Genomic DNA, 22,311 nt, shown 5'->3' on the forward strand with positions numbered 1-22,311 from the left:
AGCGGCAGGCCCAGACTCCATCCCAAATGAATTCTATACAGCTCTTCAGAAATCCTTACTTCCCCATTTAACACTCCTCTTTAACGATATTTTTGTGGATAAAATAAAACAACCAGCCTCATGGAATGAAGCAACAATAACCCTAATTTTAAAACCAGATAAAAACCCCAGTAAATGTGAATCTTACAGACCCATATCACTTTTAAACTGTGATTACAAAATTTATACTCAGATCCTCACAAAAAGGTTGAGCAAATGCGCAGAGAACTTAATTCACGAAGACCAGAAAGGCTTCATAAAAGGTAGACAGTTACAAGATCTCACTCATCAACTTATTGGGGCAATAGACATTTCAATCCAACAAAAGGTACCTCTTTCAATTGTAACACTAGATGCGGCAAAAGCCTTTGACAGAGTTAACTGGGTTTTTCTACATGCTGTCCTAGAGAAATTCAAACTAGGGGCTAATTTCTTGGAGGCCATTAGAAACATCTATAGTTCCCCTTCAGCCAAGATCCTTGTAAATGACAGCCTGTCGGAAAAAATTCCCATCAAAAGAGGCACTAGACAGGGCTGTCCGCTCTCCCCCCTCCTTTTCAACCTATACATAGAACCCCTCGCCCTATCCATTAGAAACAACATAATGATAAAACCATTCTGCTACAAAAATTGGACAAAAAAAGTCGCACTGTATGCCGATGATCTAATGATTTTCACTGACAATTTCGCCGAAGCAAGTCTTGAAATTGACCAAATGATAAAAGACTTCGGAACTATCTCAGGCTATCAAACAAACCAAACAAAATCAGAAATCATGGAATGGAATACTAGGAGCAACTCGTCGCTGGTGAAATCAAAGATTAGATATCTCGGGCTGGATATAGTCAAGGATTTAGATGTACTCTCACAAACAAATCTTAATAGAGTCATAACAGAAGTAAAGAAACTCTTAAGAACATGGAGTGGTCTTCCTTTAACATTTCTAGGTAGATCCAACATTATCAAAATGGCTATACTCCCAAAACTCACCTTTCTATTTAGTGCAATTCCCCTGGAATTTAACAAACCTGCCATACTCAAATTACAGGGAGAATTAAACGGCTTCATATGGAATTCCAAATGCCCGAGAATAGCCTGGAAAAAACTCAGAAGAACAAAAATCCAAGGCGGAATAGCAAGCCCAGACTTATTAGAATATTGCAAGGCCTTCCAATTCAAATACACCAGGATACTTCTACAAAACTATGAGGCATATCCTCCACACTTACAAGCGATGGTAGATACAGGGGGACACTTCCTATATAAATTTGGCCACCAAAACTTTTTCAAAAAGATTAAAATGAAAATTCTCCAGTCGGCAGCTAGGTTATGGCTGCAAATCAGGAAAACCACAAAAATTCCTTATTACAGTCAATATGCACCACTCTGGGATTCCCCTGGAACTCCGGATTGCCTTAAAGATAAACTGGCCTTACCGTTAAGGAGAGCAGGTATCATGACCTGGGGGGCACTAATACTAAATGGCAAACTAATTAGCTGGGATTTGCTGATGGACATTACAGAAACTCACCTATCAAAGTTTAAATATTACCAACTATCAAGTTGGATAAATTCAATAACAGAACCTCTTAAGGGAAACCAGCAACTGGAACTTAAAATGCTTGGATCTGGCCCCCAGAAAAAAGAAGTCTCATTGTGGTATTGGTCTCTAAGAACAGCGGGAGAAGAAAATTTCACGACTCCAGAATCGACCTGGGGAACTTCACTGCCGACTACAGACCTTTCAAATATATGGCATGCATCAATGGGGAAATGTTGGGGTATTATCCAGTCCGCCGCACTAAGGAGAAATCATATTTTCACTATTCATAGAGCTTATTGGACCCCAAAGAAACTCTCAAAGTTCAAAAGTCAACAACAAGTGAAAAAATGTCCAAAATGCGGGGAAGATAAGGCAGACGATATCCATATGTTTTGGCAGTGTCCTCAGCTCAAAGACTTCTGGATAAAAGTTGGTAAGACACTGACGGATCTCTTCGGCAAACAAATACCTGTAAGTATGGAACTGGTGTTTTTTGGGATCCATGAAACAGAGGTAAATACAAGTAATTTAGGCTTAAAACAAGAGAACCTACTTTTTATATTAATACTTTTGGCACGTAGAGAAATATGTATAAACTGGGTTTGCACTACACCACCTAACCACTTAGATTGGTGGAAATCAATTGGTAGAGTGAATAAATTGGACAGAAGTGGAAGACCTGGAAAAAAATACAACTTTTGGGAATTATGGGAGTGCTTTCACAATTCTTATGACCAAAATCAAGTCCAATGATTTTACTTCTGGCAATACCCTAAACGATTAAGGGCTATTGGTCTCCCCCGAGGTGTCGAGGTGCTAAACAGGTTTCCAGTAGCAAGGAAAACTCTTTGTGGATGAAACTTTGAGTTGTGGACTTAGGAATCTGAAACGATAGCACTGGTCTCCTTTATCAAAACCTGACACATGTATTGCAAAATGAGGACAAAAAAAAAAAAAAACAATGACCATAAGATTTGGAATTTACGAAGAATCTCTGTGTGTTCTGATTTTCATGTGGAAGGAGAGAATACATTGAGAGGTGGTAGTATCGTGCGTGACTTTCCACAGAAATCATCTAGGCCTCTCAGGAAGCCAGAATATTTGAAAGATTATATTTCTTGATTTGTTGTTTTCTTTTATTGTAAATGTTAGCTTCTCTTGCATACATGTGTAATTACTCATGCAGTATATATGTGTTTTTTTTGGTTGTTAACGGGGGGAGGTGTGTGGTATCCTGGGTGTCATGGTGATACTTTGGCTGTGACACCTACATCTCTCTAGTTCATTGTTATGACATGGGAATGTTCTATGCTGTGTTTCCTAGGTTTTAGACTAATTATTTGAATTGTGGTTCCAACAGCAGTAGCTGTTATGGAGCTAGAGCTGACTGTGGAATTGGATGGGTCCTTATCATACTTTGGATTAAAACCTGCATGTTCCTGTTGAATCTCCCGAGTCAAGTGTTTTATTCTATGCAAAGGAGATTCCCACAAATGTCTTCTGGGTTCAATTGCTTTTCAAAAATTATTTTCGATTTTCTCGATTATGTTGCTGAAGTAATGTGAAAGGTCGTCGCAGAGTGCCTGGGAGGGGGTGACGGAATTGGTTGAGGCATCTGGGGAGGTGAATTTCTTGATGATGGCAAATATCTCTTTACTGCTGTTGAACTGGCTTCAATCCTATTGTGGAGGGATCTTCTCTTGGTAACTCTCAAGAGGCAGTGGAGGTGCTCGAGGACGGTCTTTGTAGGTTGATCGGATGTCAGAGTAGTGGTTGGTTCTCCACTTCCTTTCCAGCTTTTTGCTGAATCTTTTGGAGTCCTGGAGTTCTTACGTGCACTAAGAGACCTGGTTGTTGGTTCTGCAGTGTTTGCGGGTTTCGATTTATGTGACAGTGCCGAACATAGTTGGAGATCCATTGGTTGAACTTGGTGATGTTCCTGATAGACGTTCTTGGTGGTGTGGGGTTGGTTTCCTTCAAGAGAGTAGCAAAAATCTGTTTCTCTTATTCTGCTTCAGTTCGAGCGGGTTGGTTGGTGGGAGCTTTGGCTTGTGTTGTGGAAATATTGAATTTGATGATGTAGTGGTCCGCCCATGTGAGTGGTGAAGAGGCAGAGCGGGAGATGATGCAGTTAGCAGAGGTGAAGATCGCATCTAGAGTGTCCATGTCGACGAGCTGGGAAAGTCCTAGGTGGTGTAGACTCTCGAGGAGGTCGTGAAGCAGTGGTCAGAGGGGTCTTCCAGGTGGAAGTTGAAGTCACCAAGAAGGGCGCACTTGAAGTTGATGGTGAGGGGGCAATAAGTCTGAGATGAGGTGCTGAAGTTGCCTCGTGGACCAGGTGATCTGTAGTTTAAGGTGCCCTTCACTATGGTGGTGTTGTTGCAGGTTGAAGTACATGTGTTACATGAAAGGGGTGTCCAAGTCAGTGGTGGTTGTGCATTTGACAGTGTATTGGCAGATGATGGCGATACACCGCAGTATTTATGAAGGCAGTCCTGGTGTGCAACTTTGTTTCCTGCTGGGACTGCCATCATCAATGTCGGGAGCCGAGGCGGGCTTCATCCAGGTTTCCGTTCAGAAAGGGAGGTTCATTGTGCCTTTGTTGAGGAGGTCCCGAATTACAATTACATCTTTTACTGAGAGAGCGGGTATTTATCAGCATGCATGTGAGGGTGTGCTGAAGGTCAGATGTGGTGATGGGTCAGGTGAGATTGTGAGCTGGTGACGTGGGAGCGTGAGTGAGGAGTGTGTGGTGCTGAGTTGCTGCAGGTGAAGTGACAGTAGGAGCAAGAGAAAGGTCCTACCATGCTGTGCGGTGTGATGCAGTGTGGTGCAGCCAGGGTGGAAGAGCGTTCAGGGTCGAAAGCGTGGAGGCAGAGTAACAATGGTGGGTGATCTGAACAGGGCTCATGGCTCTGGGCGTGGTCCAGGCATAGACGGGTTTGCCTTTGGCACGCTAGCAGCACACAGGTTGCACAGTCATGCAGTGGTTGCCATTAAGTAGGTCCTGGGGTGAGGGAGTGCAGGGGGCGGTGGGCGGGGCTAAGCGGTGGCGTGAGGAAGACACAGGAGAGCAGCTAAGAAGCGCGGGAGGTAGGAGAAGGAAAAGCACGGAAGGGAGTTGAGTTGTGTTGCACTTTATCCTGCACAGATGCGGCCACAGTTCAGACCTTTTCAATTCGGATTACTGTACCAGATATCTTTTGGCATGATTTGCCCTGACTTTTTGCTTTCTGATCTCCTGATTTGACTGCGTGCTGAACCACGTTTTTGCTGGCTTTAGGACTCTGTGCACTTTTTCACTGCGGACAATTGCTAAACTGCATGTGCTCTGTGTCTAAAATAAAATGGGATTTGGTTTCGCCATGATTGGCATATCTGATTTACTTATAAGTCTACACTGCATGTGCACAGGGCCTCTAAATTAAATGCTACTGGTGGGCCTGTAGCATGGATTGTGCCTCCCACAGGAGTAGCCTTTCAAAACATGCCTCAGGCCTGTCACTGCAGCCTCTGTGTTTGTAGTTTTAAACTGCCATTTCAGCCTGGCAAGTTCACCCACTTGCCAGGCCAAAACCTTTCCTTTTATTACATATAAGTCACTCCTAAGGGAGGCCCTAGATATCCCTATGGGCAGGGTGCAGTGTATTTAAAAGGTAGGACATTTAATTACGAGTTGTACATGTCCTAGTACTAGAAAACTCCTAAATTCGTTTTTCACTACAGCAAGGCTTATTTATCCCATAGGTTAGTATCGGTGCTGCCTTGTAACACTTTACAAGTGTAACTACCAATTGGAAAAAGATATGAAGAGTAGGTTTGGTGTCTCTAGACTCGCAATTTAAAAACACGTTTTCTAGTGAAGTTGATATTTTAAATTGCAGGTCTGAAAATGCCCACTTATAGAAAGTGGGCATTTTCTTATTTTAAGTATTCACTTCCTCTGCCTGTCTCCGGAATATATTTCTGGGTTGGGTGACAGCTGGGGTTAGTGCATTTCCTCTAGACAGTCTCACACACAGGAATCTGAGGTGTTCCCGGCATATCCTGATGGTCCATCGCCAGGCTGATGGGTCTTTTTTACCTAGACTGAGAGGTAGGAGATGACAATCGCATCTGGATAGGGCTGGGCCTGTCCCCATACAAAGAGGTGCATAACCACCTGTAGGGTGTCTGGAGCCAGGGCAAGGAGTGGCAGGGCCTTGTGATCTACAACGACCTTTCTTTAAAGTCTCCCTACTTTAAAGGCTAACATGGGTATAAGGGCTGGATCTCTGACACCATGCACTCAGAACACTTCTGAAACTGAGGACATTCTACCAGGAAGAAGAGCTGCTGTGCTGCCAGGAGGGGCTGCCACATGGCTGCTTGCTTTGCTGTGTTGGCCTGCTGCTTCTTGCCTGAGAGGGAGAGAATTGTACTTGATTCTCCACATCTTTAAAGGTTCTCCAAGGGCTTGCGGGGCGTGCCTCCTGTTTCTGAAGTCTCAGGGAGGTCTAAGGCTTCACCAGCATCTTGCTACCAGCACCTTGGCTCCTCTGCTGTGAGTCCTGCTCTGCCAAGTGCTGCTTAATCCAGTTCTGGGTTCTTGGAAGCGTTGATCGGAGCAGGCGCATTTATCTGCGATATTGACACATCACCGCTGCCTGCACTGAAGCCATACACACAACTCACCAACTGCTCGACGCAATCACTTTGACTTACAACACAACCTAGAATTTGCTGACGCAGTGCTCCCGAATCACCTCATGAACACCGCATCGACAACGTCTGTGATGTACCTTCCCAACTCTAACGCATTCCCGTCCTGCATTGCTTCGTACCAAGGCATCGCCTACAGCCCAGTAGTTTGGCCTCAACACCTCGGCACAACGCACAGCGCTCTTGACATTGACGCATTAACGACGTTGCCCGACCTTTGAATTGATGCATTGCCTCCGACAAGGATGCATCCCCTACTTTGTTCAAGGCATCGTCACCAAGCTTTGACGCATCCAAGGTACTGTCAGCAGTCTGCATAACTCCTGTATCTGGCCCATGCTCCATCGCAGTTGGACTCAACTTTTTGATTTGGCCTGGTCATGCGCAACAAAATAGCCCCAGATGGAGCTATTGTTTTCTAAGCACTGCATTTTGATTGGCTCTTGTAAAATTAATTTCTTGACTTGTGTATTTTTGATTTTTGTTGCTTGGCCTTGTTTTAATCAGATACATGTTCTCTATTTTTCTAAGCTGGTGTGGAGACTTTTTATGGTGTTTTCACTGATTTACTTTAACTAATGTGCTGCACAAATATTTTACACATTGTTTAAGTTAAGCCTCACTGCTCTGTGCCAAGCTACCAGAGTGTGAGCACGGGTTAATTTAGGGAATGTGCCCAACTTACCCTGACTAGAGTGATGATCGCTACTTGAACAGGCTGCATACCTCGGCCAACTAGAGACCCCATTTCTAGCAATATTTGAAAAAGAATATGAGGATAGCTCAACAACATGCCTCTTGAAGTTATCTGTATGTTATGTTAATTCAATAAAACTTTAACTTTTTAAAAATAATTTATATTCAAGTGCTAATATACACACACACACCATTATTACATAACACGCCCACCATTATACACTAATGCATAATTGTGTGGACATAAGTCCACAGAAACAACATCATGTGCCAACAAAATGAACATCATTGATTCATCATGCACTACAATCTATCTTAAGGAGCTATTTATAGAAAAAGCACTGCCATATCACCAATAGACATATAATTCGTATGGAAAGTCTTTCATTGCAATTTATTCAAGACTTTTTTTCTGTGTCACATTTATGTTCATTATTGCTATACCTTCATAACACACTACTGTCCAATATTGCTCTTTTTATAATTAAAGAAGGCAATATGTGTTAAAATCTAATCAAAACAATGATGCAACCAAAATTACAATGTGTTAGGAAAAGGAGACAAGAACTTTTGATCAGCCTTTATCATGTTTGCCACTGTTCAAATTGTTCCAGCCAAAACACATGTTTCGCAGCGACCTATGCCTCTTCTTTAACACAGACATTTTTGGAAGAAAGAACAATACATTTTAATTTGCTTTGTTATTGAACTCATGTATATTATATCCAAAACAATATAACAAAAAATATACAAATTATGGACATGAGCCTGTGTTTTTCTGCTTAGGGACCCATTGATACCTGTCCCAATTACTCTCAGTACATTGGCCCTTCCCACCTTTCTTTTCTTCTATTAACAGCAAATTATTAGCAATTGCAGTCTTCTTGCCAAAATTGATGATAGGGAGAATAATGACCTATGCTCAATTTATTGGCCCGGTTCTCGAGGTTTTCTATTAATGTTTTTGGTTTAGATTATGTACCTTCGGCATATGGAGAGAAACATCAAAGTTCTAAATCTCTCACAGTTTTTTAATTCAATGTCTTTAAGTGGTCTCTCACTCCCCCAACTACATAAAATGCAGTCAACTGCTTCACTGGTAGCTTACCAGTTTCTTATAGACAGGTTTCAGTTATAAATCTTTATACTGACATCTGTTTCGTATTGTTTAGCAACTGAAGTATTCATATTTCTAAAAAGAAGCATCAGAGCCAGATTTTAGCAGAACAGAAATTCAGAGTTTCCATGTTTTTCCTCTTATATATCAGCACCGTCATTCAACCCCTACAACTATAGCTTTCAATTCACATAGACCTCCACAGTCTATCTTGCAGCCATCTTATCATATGCATCGCTGACAGCTGTTCTACATAATGTCCTTTATTACAATTTAAAAATCCAAAGTCTCCATAATGAATCTCTCTGTACTATAAGTGACCTTCCAGTTTTCCTTTTTCGCTGCGTTCTTATCATTTATGTGAATACAACGTATTCTTTATGTGTCGCGCTTCACATCATAAATCTCAACCTGTCCCACACATTTCGTTCTGGTCAACTCCAATTCTCTATCGGCATATTAATATTATTGTTTTCTCCATAAACCGTTCAGCAACGTGGATTGCCCACACTCACCATATCAATTCATGTTGCCATGAGACTCAACATATTCGCAGCCGTGGCTTCTATTCTAAACAAAAAAGAGAAATAAATGAAATGCAACAAAAGTCTAGTTAAATGAATGTGGTTAAATTCTTACTAAAGACACTCTAAATTGGCATTGCAATATTGACATAATCACGGAGGGTCTGACTGACTGGGTCCAATTTTGGACCAATCTCCTGCTGCCCCTACTGGGATGAGTGGCGGTAGCCAGGATGATGTTTACACCACGGTGTCTGTATACTATGCACAATTAGTCCGAAACTCGTCTCCAGACAACATTTCGGAGATTGCACTCTCTTCTCACAGCACTTGTATGGGCGGGCAGTAGGCGTCGGGTGGCACATGAAATCCTGTTTTTTTTCACCACACGGGAGGCTGGGTTGATGGTTCCAAATATGGAGATGTATTACCTGGCCTTCCAGCTGCAGCATGTCGCTCATCGAGTTGGCAGGTGGGGGCGGGGGGAGGAGAGATGGCGCTTTTGGCCAACGAGAAATGTGGTACTACTTTCACTTAGTTGTGGCTATCAGTGGGACGGGATGAAGCCCTGTTTATTACCCTATTAGGCACACAGTGTCCCTTTGGGAGCGAGCTGTCAAGGTAGTGCTGAGGAGAGCCCCCTTTGCTCATGCGTTTCATTTTTGGGACTAACCAGATTTTAGCACACGTGCTGAGTTCGTCAATGTTACTGCCTGGCTGCAGCGTAGAAGAGAGATCCTTGGAGACTTGTATCCTACGGAGGACTGTTTCCGCTTTGAAGTGGCTCAGGAGGCCTTTGGAATACGATATGGGCAATTTTAAACGCATGCCAGTATAGCTGCCATAACTAGGGAAATATGGCCTACGTTTCTCGCTGCTCCGTCCACTTCACTCTTGTTTTGAGAGTTGTTACAGTTGGGGAGTGCCGGCCACTTGGTCTCGCACCTAAATAGGTCCATGATCACTGACAAACCCTGAACCCCACTCCAGGCAGTGTTGCGAAGTAGGAGGAATTGGAGGTGTCTCTAGCAGATGAGCAGTGGAGCAGGTCCAGTTCTATGGTCCGACGGTATCCAGTAATACACAATTTAAACTTGTCCTTTTTAATTTCCGGCACCGTACGTATATCACTCCAGCACTGCTGCATAGGATAGACCTCAGTAGGCCCAATGGTTGCCATCGTTGTCAGGCTCCAATGGCGTCTTTCTTTCGCCTAACTTGGTGCTGTACTTTGTTTAACACTTTATGGGAATCCGTCATGAGGCGAGTGGCCGCGGTCTTTGGGGCTGCGATAGTGCTGATGATGATATAGTTAAAGACAACCTGCACACTTGGGGTACACTGCTGACTACGTTTGTGGGATGGAAAGGTGGTGAAGGGGGGGTGGTTGCCAGAAGATTCCTCTGAGGATGAGCTGGAGGTACCACCCATCACCGGCGCTCTTGCGCCTGCCGTGCCATGAGAGGAGTGTGTTGGGACATGACACATCATTTTTCCTTCTGTGGGCTTTGATCTGTGATAACTTCCTACTGCATGTTAAATGTTTGGGGATGGCTGTAGTCATTGTACTGGTAACTTTAACTTTATTTCGATTGAATTTACAATCATAAAAAGTACATTTAAAACAGTACAACATTATAAAAATCAGTTTGCTCATTGACTGCTAAGAAAGGCAGGCATTTTACATATAAGCACTAACACTCTAAATACAAAAATAATAACACAGTAGTCAATAAAAATTCGATTTGCTCAGTGGGTGTTAAGAAAAGCAGGCATTTAGAAGTAAACGCTAACACTCTATATACAGAATAATCGGTAAAATCTTAGGAAACAGTTGCCAATAGTTGGGAATGAGTTTTCAAGCAGGCTTTGAGAAAGCAGGCTACGGTTTTGGCAACGTACGGGGTGTCTAGATATTGAAGTGCCAAAAGAGCCGGTCTGCATCTTCTCAGTCCTAAGTGTCGGAGCAATGGAACCAGCCATCGTTTCCGCGGGGACTTATAGAAACCGCAGAAAAAGGTTACGTGCAGAGTTGACTGGCGAGTGAGACCGTCACAGGGACAGTTTGTTAGTTCCCGTGACCAGTCTAAGGGCACAGGCAGTGAGACAAGGCGATAAAATACATCAAACCGAAATCTGGTTAAAACATACCTCTCATAATTTGACAGAAAAAATGACAAATAAAGTTGAATGCCATGAGGAGATTGGACCATCGTTAAATGAACATTTGACTTTTTGACGAGTTCAGAACACAAACGAAGATCACTTAAGTGGTCAGCGCATAGCTTTTTCAAAGATTTTCTAGATATATCCGATAAGGATTCAGGGTCAGTGAAATATGCAGGGTGATTCAAATCTGCCAAAAATCTTGAAACATATAGCAGCCAAGGAATCTTTTTCCAATGGGACAAAGTGAGACAGTCAGATATTAGTGACCTAGTTAGATGACATTGCTCCTGAGTCCATATACGGTGCCATAGTAGAATCGGCTGGTAACTAATGATATCAGTCAGATACTCCCGACCGAGTTCCACATGGGTGCCGAAAGTATGAGCACTACGGGGGAGGGCTAATATGTATTTCAGAAAGTAGTTTTCTATAATTTGTAGCTCGTCTGTGGACACATAGCCCCAGACTCCGGCGCCATATGTAGCCACACTCATGCATTTGGCTTGGTAAATCTTCAAAAGCACAGTAGGAGCGGGCTTACCCAGTTTCCTAGAGAACGAAGTCAGTGCAGATGTTGTGCGTTGAAACTGCAGTTTTTTGCTGGATATGGCAAATTTCCAGGACAGATGGTTATCAATAAGGATACCTAGATAGGGGTAGGTAGTGGCAGTTTCTAGTCTGGTCTTCTCAATGAAGAGAGATTTACATTTTTGGGCTCTCTTCCCGATATTCATTACGAAAGTCTTGGATTTATTGACTTTGAGACCAAGAGAAGACATAAATTCGCAGTATTTTTCTAGTTGGGTCTGAAGTTGATTGGGTGTCCTTGCTAGGATAACTGAATCGTCTGCATACAGTAATGCAGGGATAGGGCGGGAGCTTATGCAGGGTAGATCTTTGCTATCAACCAACATCGCTTGCTCCAGTCCGTTAGTATAGATGTTGAATAGGAATGGAGCAAGGACGCATCCCTGCCTTACGCCTTTTTCGATATTAAAGGATTCAGTAAGCTCCCCTTTGATACCGTATCTCACACAAGCTTTTGCATCCGAGTATAACTCTCGGAGAAAATTCAGCAGTGCGAGATCTATGCCCAGATTTTTCAAAATCGCCCATAGCTTGGAATGGATTACGCAATCGAATGCGGAACTCAAATCCACATAGACTAGATGAAGTTTACCGCCTTTGGCCCCAGCGTATTTGCCTATGAGTAAAGTCAGGTTTAAGGCCTGTTCCACGGTGCCCAGGCCCTCCTGAAACCCAAACTGTAAGTCAGTTAAGATCTTATTCTCTGTAGCCCAGTCCCTTAATCGCTCCAGAATTAGTCTGCCAGCTACCTTGCCTAGGGAATCCAAAAGGGAGATGGGCCTGTAGCAGGCTGGATTGTCCCGATCTCCCTTTTTGAAAATGGGCAGGAGCACAGAAGTAGACCAAGAATCAATAAGGCCGATCTGGGTAACTGCAGACATGACCTGTGTAACAATTGGAGACCAAAGATCTATATTGCTCACAAATATGTCTAAGGGGACCCCGTCTGGACCGGGCGCCTTACCGGTCTTTGAGGCAGTCAGTGCTGTAATTATCTCCTCTAGATCGAAGTGGAGGTCAATGGGGAAGATGTTATTACTAGTAGGAGCTTCCGCATCTGGTCTGGGAGCCTCCGTTGTCAAAGGATTATCCGCGAAGATCTGCGAGTAGTGTGCTACCCATTTATCAGCAGGTACTGCCACATCTAGATGCTGTATCGCAGTTTCATCAGCTAGGAAAGGGGCCCTAACAGTTCTCCAAAACATAGTGGAGTCCTTGGTTAGAGTACTCTGGTGTAGTTGGGCCCAGAGATTATTTTTTATTTCCCCGTTTACGGGATTGCTGTGCCATCTTATAGTTTTTCCTCAAGGAGGCAATTTGGGGCTGGTCCCTAGTCTGTTTGTGTAGAGCATTTTTCAATGCACGCTGCGCTTTACGGCAACGGAAATCAAACCACCCTCTTGAGTCCTTATCATTGTCATGAGTCCTATAGGGACGGGTGAGCTCTTGTCTGATGACTTCTAATATCTTGATGAAGCTTGAGAGGATCAGCTTGGGGGAAGAAGACGTCTCCAAACAGTGGTGGATAAAAGGAAGGGTTTTTTGGATGATCTTACTAGTGATCTCTGTGGGATTGGTCATCGTCCACTTGACAGTATAACCGTTAATTTTATTCATCTCCAGAGAGTGCTGCGCTAAGAAGCTTGTTTTTGGGCAGGCTGAGGATGGAGTATTTAATGCTATTGTTATGCTATTTGAGTAGTGGTCGCTTGAGGGGTCGGTGCCAGTTGTAAATTGCTTCAATCGGTTTTTTAAGGATTGAGAGCATAAGATAAAATCGATGGTTGTGGTAGCACCTCTACCATGAAAAGTCGTCTTGAACTCTACAGCAGGACATACTAAAATGTTCGCGAATTCAAGTTCTAGTGCGAAAATACAGGTGTTTAGTGCGTGACCCACTGTACTATGGGTGAAGTGGGCTAGGGGGACATCATGCTCGTCTGAAAGCCCACAAATACCTTTGCCATGATTGTTACACAAATACACATTAAAATCCCCACCCCACACAATATGACAATTTAACTCTTGACTCATAGCTTTTTGGTCTTGTAAATACAAAGTAATTTCCGACAGAGATTTTACACAGTCGCTGGGTGAAGAGTTGTTATACATATTGATGAGATAATAACAGGAGTTATTGTCTGGAACTATTTTAAGGATTTGAAAAATTGACGAGACTAACGGAACTTCCGTGATCGTAAAGGGAATTAAATTGGAAACATAGATGGCTAAGCCGCCCTTAGGTCTACCATGAGTGGACGGTAAGGAAGGAAGGTGAAATGTTTTAAAACCCTGAATATGAATAGGGTCAATTGCCCAAGTTTCTTCTAGGCAGATTAACTTAAATTTGTTAGTTACTTCCACCCAAGACTGAAGATGGATTTTCGATCTTAAGCCAGCTACGTTCCAGAATATAATTGGAAGGTCCTGGGTTGATAAAAAAGTAGAATTTGGAGGCTGAGGTTCGGCAGAGGAATGTGGGAGTTGGGACAGGGACTGGGTGGTTATAGCAGAAAGAGGAGGGTTGGGTTTAGACTCACTGGGTTGGGGAGTAGTAGATTGTAGGTTTGGGAGCGGGTCTGCGGGGGTAGCTGACATGGTGTAACACGCGACCTGGTGAGGAGAAGATGACTGCTGTTGGATCAGGGTATACTGGGGAGGGGAAGACTCAAACTGGGTACCATACGAAGATGACGAGAAGGAGCCGGCCGCCCGAATGATCTTACAGGGGTCTTTTGGGTTAGGAAAGACGCTGTTGTAACTGCTGTCTGTCATGGGTAAAGATGGTAGTCAATCCACCATATCCAGGCAATCATATCGATTGGATAGTAGTGGACCTCTCCAATTGCTAAAGTGGCCTGGTGGTGGGTTGCTAAAGCCATACCCCGACCACTGGTTTCGGTCTCTGATTCCGCCCCAGTTTCCTACCCTCGTCCAGGACCACGGAGGGCCTGCGTTACCTCGTGTATTAGGTGGATAGAAGTACGACAAGTTATGGGTAGCTATCCCTTCGGTAGAGGTTTGATCACCCCAAGAGCAAACATGCTCGACTGTATTAGGATTTTCAAAATTTACTATTATACAGTCGCCCTGTATGTTTTTTGGTTGGTTGCCTAGCCAAGGCACTCTACGCACTGTAGTAACTCTGTTGTCCATAAAGATTGGAAGCGGTCTATTGTTGGACAACCAGAAGATTACTTTATTTTTTAGGGACCAAACCGGTTCATCCTGGTTTGGGGGGAGTTCCGGAACCCCAGTCATTATTACTACATATCGAGAGGCCTCGGGTGGAAGATGGATAGGGGGAATCTTTCTATTACGGTTATTAGGAATGATGTTGAATCCAGTAGCAATATTGGGTTGGACAGGAGCGGGAGTGGGGCCTATTGAAGTGGAAAGGGAAGAAGGAGGGTTTGATAGGGAAAGTACTGTTGATTTAGGATTGGTTACAGGGCGGGGTGGTGGAGGATTAGAGGATTTAGAAGGTGGTTGCGGCTTGTTTATAGATGCTAGGGGATGATTTTGAGTAGGCTTCTCAGGGACTTTTTGTTTGTTAGAATTGGGATTCAGCACGAAGGTTCCTGGTTTTAACGCTTTGGCGTTTGGAGTGTTTGAAGTAATGGGCCTGCCTTTCGCCAAATTGGGATCCTTCTTGTTTCCTGTACTTTGGGATAGTACAAGGGACAGTTGGGTAAGTTGAAACTGAACCATATGTAGAGCCTTTTCTATGGGTTCCAAGTGAAATTTAAATAGATCGCCAATTCTGGTGAGCAATAGACTGTCGTTGGTACATGCATTGATTGTAAGATTACCATTCACCATATCTCCTCCGCTGTAATTACTACTTGAGCTAGTGGAGCTAATGTTCAGATTAGCAGGAGTAGAATCCTCTATTTGAACATTTGACAGTGAAGGAGAATGATGGAGAGATGAAAGGTTAGGGTTTTGCGGGGGAGAATTAGAGGCAAGAGGAGTTACAGAGATGGTTGTAACAGAAGGAATGGTGGAATGGGGAAGCTTAGTGGTTGTCTTCCTCTTTGATTTTTTAGGGATAGCTCCTTCTCGTATACCCCTAGCCATTGAGGAAGAGGGGATGTTATCTGGTTGGGTAACAAAAATAACAGGAGATTTTTCCAGGGATAGATGGGAATCAGACAAGTTCAAAGATGCAGAAAGGTCCACCGTGCAGGGAACGGTGTGCGTTTCTGCATGCACTGTCACTGGAGGAGGTAGATCAGCAGGACGTAAGGGGGTTTTTGCAGTGCCCAGTAGGCCCATCGAAGAGCGTCTGGCAATCGTCAGGTCCTGTGAGATCCTTCGATCCAGTAAAATAATGCCCTGCTCAATAGCATCGTTGGCTTTAGTTATAAATTGGTCAATTGGGCCAATGACCTCACCAGCGGATTGAGCCTGTTTTTTAACTGTGTTCCTAGTGGTTCTCGGGGACATTGTACCGCGAAAAGTTATTACGATAGTAAGGAACAATGAATATTCTCAAGCCAATATTAATAAAGTCAATGTGAAATATCAATGGCAGAATTGCGTTTGGGGCTGGTCAATTTATAATAAGACAGTTAGGGGGCGTGGCCTCCGGGGGAAGAGGCACCAGCTGTTGGATATAGGGGCTGCTGGTCCTCGCAGTCCCCCGGTGAAGCCAACAGGTAGCCCTGGAGTCTAGTGCACGCTGGGAGCGTGCAGGCTGTCCGCCGAATGCGGAGAAGCTCCCACCAGCGGCACGACCCTTCTTGGACAGGACAGATAGCAATGGGACCTCCGTGGGCAGCGTTCCGTGGTCCTTCCTAGTAGTAGGGAGAGTACTTGCAAAGTGAGCGGCACCCGCGAAGCGGGTGTCGCGAAGAGTAAGTAGGCGGCTGAGGGGGGCGTGGCCTCCGGGGGAAGAGGCACCAGCTGTTGGATGTAGGGGCTGCTGGTCCTCGCAGTCCCCCGGTGAAGCCAACAGGTAGCCCTGGAGTCTAGTGCACGCTGGGAGCGTGCAGGCTGTCCGCCGAATGCGGAGAAGCTCCCACCAGCGGCACGACCCTTCTTGGACAGGACAGATAGCAATGGGACCTCCGTGGGCAGCGTTCCGTGGTCCTTCCTAGTAGTAGGGAGAGTACTTGCAAAGTGAGCGGCAAAGTGTAGTCATTGTATTTCTCTCATTAATATTGCTGTTTCAGGTCCAAATAATAAAAGATGCCAAAACAAAAATGCTCTAAGTTACATATCATTTAATGCTCATCATAAATAATTATTTCACAAACATCGATGTGCATTAATTAAAAAGAGCCTACCATACATATCCCGTCCTCACCAAATCGGCATGACTTCCCCCTATATTCCTTTAATCCTACTATTCAGCCCTCTATCACAAATCATGTTTCCTCATGCCTGATGCCTTGCAACTACGTGTTAATTTCTAAATAGAGATCAAAACAATAAGCAGTCCATTTACTGGGTGCTGCTCATTTCTATCTATAACCATTCTAATTATACTCGGCTACAAAGGATTACTGTTATTCTTTCACCTACTAATTCTCCAACATGTTGTTGATTCCCTGTGTTGATAACAGTTTCCCCTTGCGTTCCGACAGTTTAAATACCCAAACCAATTAGAGCAACCATTACCTTAATTAAATTCAAATATCCAACTTGTCCTCTATCATTAATAAAATCTGGACTGGATTGTTATTCAATGGCAGCTTCTATATCTACTCATTGCACTAAAGATATCAATACCTATGTTGGTTTTGGAAATCTTTCTTTATATTTTTTTTTAACATAAGCAATGTGAAAATGTTTCTAGAACTATATTTGTATTGCATTTTTGGTGACGGATCAAATATTCTACTGTCAAAGGAATACTGAATTTGCTTTGGGAATCTAAAGCAATGAGTCTTCAAGTGGTATTAAAATATTCATGCCTATAATTTGATTATTTTTTTACAGTGTTTTGGATATAATATACATAAGTTCAATAACAAAACAAATTAAATCATTGCTCTTTCTTCCAAACATTTCAGCCCTAAAGAAGCTGCATAGGTCGTCGCGAAACACGTGTTGGCTGAAAAAACTTGAACCGTGACAAACAATATAATCGCTGGTCAAGAGTTCTGCTCTCCTTTTCCTTATTGTAATTTTGGTTGCATTACTGTTTTGTTTGGATTTGAATACATATTAGCTCAATTCATTATAATAAGAGCAATATTGGACAGTAATGTGTTATATGGTGCTGTAATAATGAACATAAATGTGATGCAGAAAAAATGTACTAAGAATGAATTGCAATGAAAGACAATCCATGCAAATTGTATGTCTGATATGGAAGTGTTTTTTTAAATAAATGGCTCCTTATAAATTAAGTTGTAGTGAGTTTCATATACCTACCTGGTTGGGCACCAGTCAAATAGGTAGAGCTTCCACAGGGCCATTATTATCTTTGCCCAAACTTTTTGATACTATCATACACCAATACAATGGAGTTTGTAAGAAAATGTGGTGTGTAAGAATTCAACATAAGAGTTTATGAGCCACTGAAATGTTCATGAAGGAAAACTATAGTTATTTATTTACACATATGTATGTATGTATGTTCTTATATAGCGCTCGACTTACCCTTGGGCATCTCGGCGCTTGCATTGGGAACCCGTCCTGGCTTTTTCCCTGTGAGATAACCCGTACTGGGCATCCCCAAGGTGAAAGCCAGGCATCCCGCCGCGGGGGGGGGCGTAGTGGAGATTAAGCAAGCTATTGCCCAGAGTTGCAGAGTGTAAACCCATGATTCGAGTAGGCACCGAAGTGAGAATTATCGAGTCCGTGGACACTTGGGCTCAGACCCTGCCGCGTCGGGAATTGAACCCTGGTCCCGGGTCTGACCTCTGCTTCAGGGTATGCTTTCTCTAACCAGTGAGCCACACTTCTCTACATAAATGCACAGAATTGCACTGAAATTAGCTTCATCCACTAGGTGCCACCTGTTGCAGCAAATCTTGCTCAGCGTTATATACCCAAGTTACGCCCATGTAGCGAAGCACCTTAGTTCTTACATTGTCCTCACAAATAACATTTTCAGCTGTGACCTTTTTACACATATTCGCGTGCACCAAAATGTTGGATTCGTTTCTCCTTGTTGAGAGACTTGAGTGCTGGCGACCGTGCCAAGGCTGGGAACCCTCAGGACTCGGATCACGAGCTGGGAACTGATTTGACCTTATACCCTGACTCTTGGGTGAATATCCTGGCAAAATTACAACAACTATCTAGAAAATTGTGAATACACTACTTGATGAATAAAGCCCTGATGAAGTTCCGAAGTGATATGAACGAAACGTGTTGGCTGATTTTAACTCATTTACAAACAAAGAAGGATGATGGACTAAATTTGCTATTTAGATTACATTTCTGGTTCACCTTCCATTGAAAGTATAATGTTGGATTAGTTTCCCTGAAACTAAACTTGTTTACACATCTAGCTTCGCACATTATCACAACACCCTGAACATCATGTACAAGGTCTCGTTTCACACTATGAATAAATGTGATCTCAATCTTCATCCACGAAGCGACAGGGCTATCTACATATCCATGACACCACTAAACTATACGCACATCGCAAGCTTTCTTTCTATTATAAAAGATGAGCATCCCAATAGATAAGCAGAGGAGGCACTTCAGCTGACACCGAGGATCCTCGCACGCTGAGAAATCACCATGCAGCGGTCTGACATCTCGATGGGGGGAGGGGGGTGTACAGTTTGTGACCAAGATGGCGTCTTTCATTCTATCCCATTAGATAATGGGGCTGGATAGTTCCTGGGGTAGGGGGGGGGGTTTGCCTTTACACCTACACACACTCTAGGTACACTTAGAGTAGGGTTTGCAACGTAGGAGTACGCCCAATTACTGCTTTGTTTTATATGCCTGCATGTATAAATTGTTTTAGCACCATGGTAAAACCAGATCTACTATTTACACTTTTGGTGCTTGTAATCACGTTTATCTGCTTCTGTCTATTAATCATTGCAGCACACGTATATTATGCAAGAATAACGTTGGTTCAATAAATGTATTGAAAACGTCCCACTGGGTATTCTCTGAAAATAAGTGGCACGAGTGACTGAGCGAAAAGTTCTGTATTGTTTCCAAGATCCCTGAGGGTTCAGGGTCATCATGTTCAGTGGTTGCCAGAAATCTTGTGTTTCCTAATAAGTTAGGGGGGCTTACAGTGGGCACTGTGAGCTAGCTGGTCTATAGGCCAACATATACTGCGAGGAATCCGGAACCAGTCTTGGCACCAAGACCCTAGTTTATGTTGTTCAAACAACGCGCTGATCCTACGGATTAGTAGGAACTACACAACATCAGACAATTTGCACAAGCTTAATGTACAGGATTCACCATTTAGCAATACAGTATTAATTTAAATGACTGGTGATGGGGTGGAAGAGTTGGTACATATTTTTCACGGATATGTTGCTTTGCTTGGGCTAAATACTCAAGCACATTGTAGGGGGATGTGGTATGATTGAACAACATCATAAACATTTAGGAGCCAATGTGATATTCTTTTAAGAAAGGTATGATTACTAATGAGGATGTAATTGCATAGGAATACATTGCGGTGTGGTTGACCAAATTGGTGAATCTATTGTGTCAAATTTTTCTTTGCACAAATATTTAACATAAAGATCGGGTGTGAGATGCACCATTTATTAGGATCAATATGAAAATAAGTAAGTAAATCAGATCTTCATGAGAGGAAAGGATGAGTACATATTTGTTTATAACACCATAGGAAACCTGGCTGGGGGTTGCACAATGAGCCCATGTTTTTGTAGAAACCTTGCTTGGCTCAGGCCAAATGATCATGCACCTTGAAGAGGGATGTGATGTGTTTGAAAGAAGAAAAAAATATTTGTGAGCCAACGCAGTTCTCCTACATGGCAAGTATGGCTAAATATATAAGGTAAACAGTGGTTCCGTTGGGTGAAAGAATTACTTTACACATTAGGCATAGTCAAGCGTTATTCAAAAAATGTACAATATTCCACTGTAAGCAACACACAAGACAGTTCATTATGCAAATTCTTTATATATAAATTACGTCATTCATATATGTATGCAATGATATTTCATGAAAGGCCGTCAAGCAATAGTGTGATGATACAAGTGACACAGTGAATAAGTGCTCGGTGACAGTGTGCGTGATATGTACAGTTGTTTAAAATCGAGGATATTCGAAAGTGGCCAGAAGGTTCTATAGTAAAGCTGCGTAATGGAAGAGTTCCTTTTTGGCGCAGATCCTATGTAAAGGTCCACATAATAGTCGACGTTTCAACCCTAGTACTGCACTCTTGATAGGTCAGTGCGGGTCTTCATCAGGACTTGGATAAAGGGTGACGGCCTTAGTAAGAGAGAAAATCAATTCTATTCAGTCTGGGTCTGTGGACGATCACCGGATGGGGTCCACTTAATTGTCAAGGGGCCTATGTTGATACAATGGTCCCGTCGCATTCGGGGCTCCACAGTAGTAAAAGGTCGCATCTAAGTTTATGCGCAGTGCTGTATAAAATCCAGGCGCTTCTAATCCCTTAGTGTGGGTGATGTTGGCTCTTCAAACGAAGTTAACTCATTCGGATGATCGGACGGCAGGCCTGGGGGTCCTGGCTCATCTGATTGAATCGGCCGATTCAATCAGATGAGCCTGAATTTTATGTAACAGATTTTGCTTGGTTCAAACACTTGACAAACCGATTGGGTAAAGGAATGCTACATTTATTATTATCAATGGAAATACTGGTAAGCCAAGTTGACCTTCATGACAGAATGGATAATTACTGTTTAGTCAAAACCTCCATATGAGAGTTGGATGATGGAGCAAAGCGGGGGGAAACTTTGCATGCCTTTACCATGCGTTGTTTATATAGATATTCATATATATCAAAATAGATATTTATGGGGGGGGGGGGGGGGAGACCCCCCCCAACTTAACATACATGCGTGGTAAAGCATGTGTTGTAAAAGCATATACATTGTATAAACATACATGGTAAAAATGTGTGGTAAAGGCTCAACGTGGTATAAACAACATCATAAAGGCTGTTGTTTACCCATATGAATACATTGGCTGGAGGGGGCACAGTTGGCACATGTTTGGAGGGTAAATGTTACTTGGCAGAGGCTAAATACTCAAGGACCTTGTAGGAGGTTATGGTGTTTTTTGGAAAAATGACAAATATTTGAGAGGTAATTGATTTTTCTGTAGGATAAGTATGATTACTTATTCAGACGTTAACTACATAGAAGAGTCACCCATTGGGGTCACCTCTTAAGATAGTTTTTTTAACAGCTCCCAATATCTATATGAATCTAGAAGGTGGCACAATTGACCAATGTTTTACAGGAAAATGTACTTGGCTCAGGATAAATCTTAATATACTTTATATGGGTATGTGTCTTGTTTGACAAAAATATATTCTTAGTATGACAATGCAAAGTCTGAACAAACAAAGTTTTTTTTTGTTTTTTTTCCATGTGAACCACATTGCTACGGGCATTTCCTTATGTTTATGTATTTTACTTTACAGGGATGTGCCTTTACATTACATGCTTCTTCACACTTTAAGTGTGTTGTATCTCTCCTACTACGTATTACAGTGCTTCCTTCTCAACGTCTTGTAGGAGAATCTTCATTGTTCCTATTATACTATTGTTGCAACGTTACTCGATTCAAAAATTCCATATGGAATTCCTTATCGAGATCTACGAGCGATTTTTGCTCCTATGTTTCGTGACTTGTCAGGTCACCTACACTGTTATGCATTACTATATGTTACTTTGCCATGTTTCGTGACTTGTCAGGTCACTTACACTGCTATCCATTATGTTACCTTACTTTACATGTGCCTTATCCTCCTGTCTGTGGATTCGTCACTCAC

General features: G+C 42.9%; 1 protein-coding gene across 2 annotated transcripts in view; it reads right to left on the reverse strand.

Annotated features, from left to right (window-relative positions):
• TBC1D31 (TBC1 domain family member 31) overlaps window positions 1-22,311 on the reverse strand; it is an 834,080-nt gene that overhangs the window by 809,359 nt on the left and 2,410 nt on the right. The window contains exon 2 of one of the 2 annotated variants that reach the window (XM_085605033.1): window positions 8,612-8,666. The exons of the other annotated variant lie outside the window; for it this stretch is intronic. The gene's annotated coding sequence lies outside the window, so the exon portion shown is untranslated. The remainder of the gene's footprint in view (window positions 1-8,611; window positions 8,667-22,311) is intronic. 2 annotated transcript variants of the gene reach the window in all.

The sequence above is a fragment of the Triturus cristatus genome, chromosome 5_1 (assembly GCF_964204655.1).
Source record: "Triturus cristatus chromosome 5_1, aTriCri1.1, whole genome shotgun sequence".
NCBI classification, from domain to species: Eukaryota; Metazoa; Chordata; class Amphibia; order Caudata; family Salamandridae; genus Triturus; species Triturus cristatus.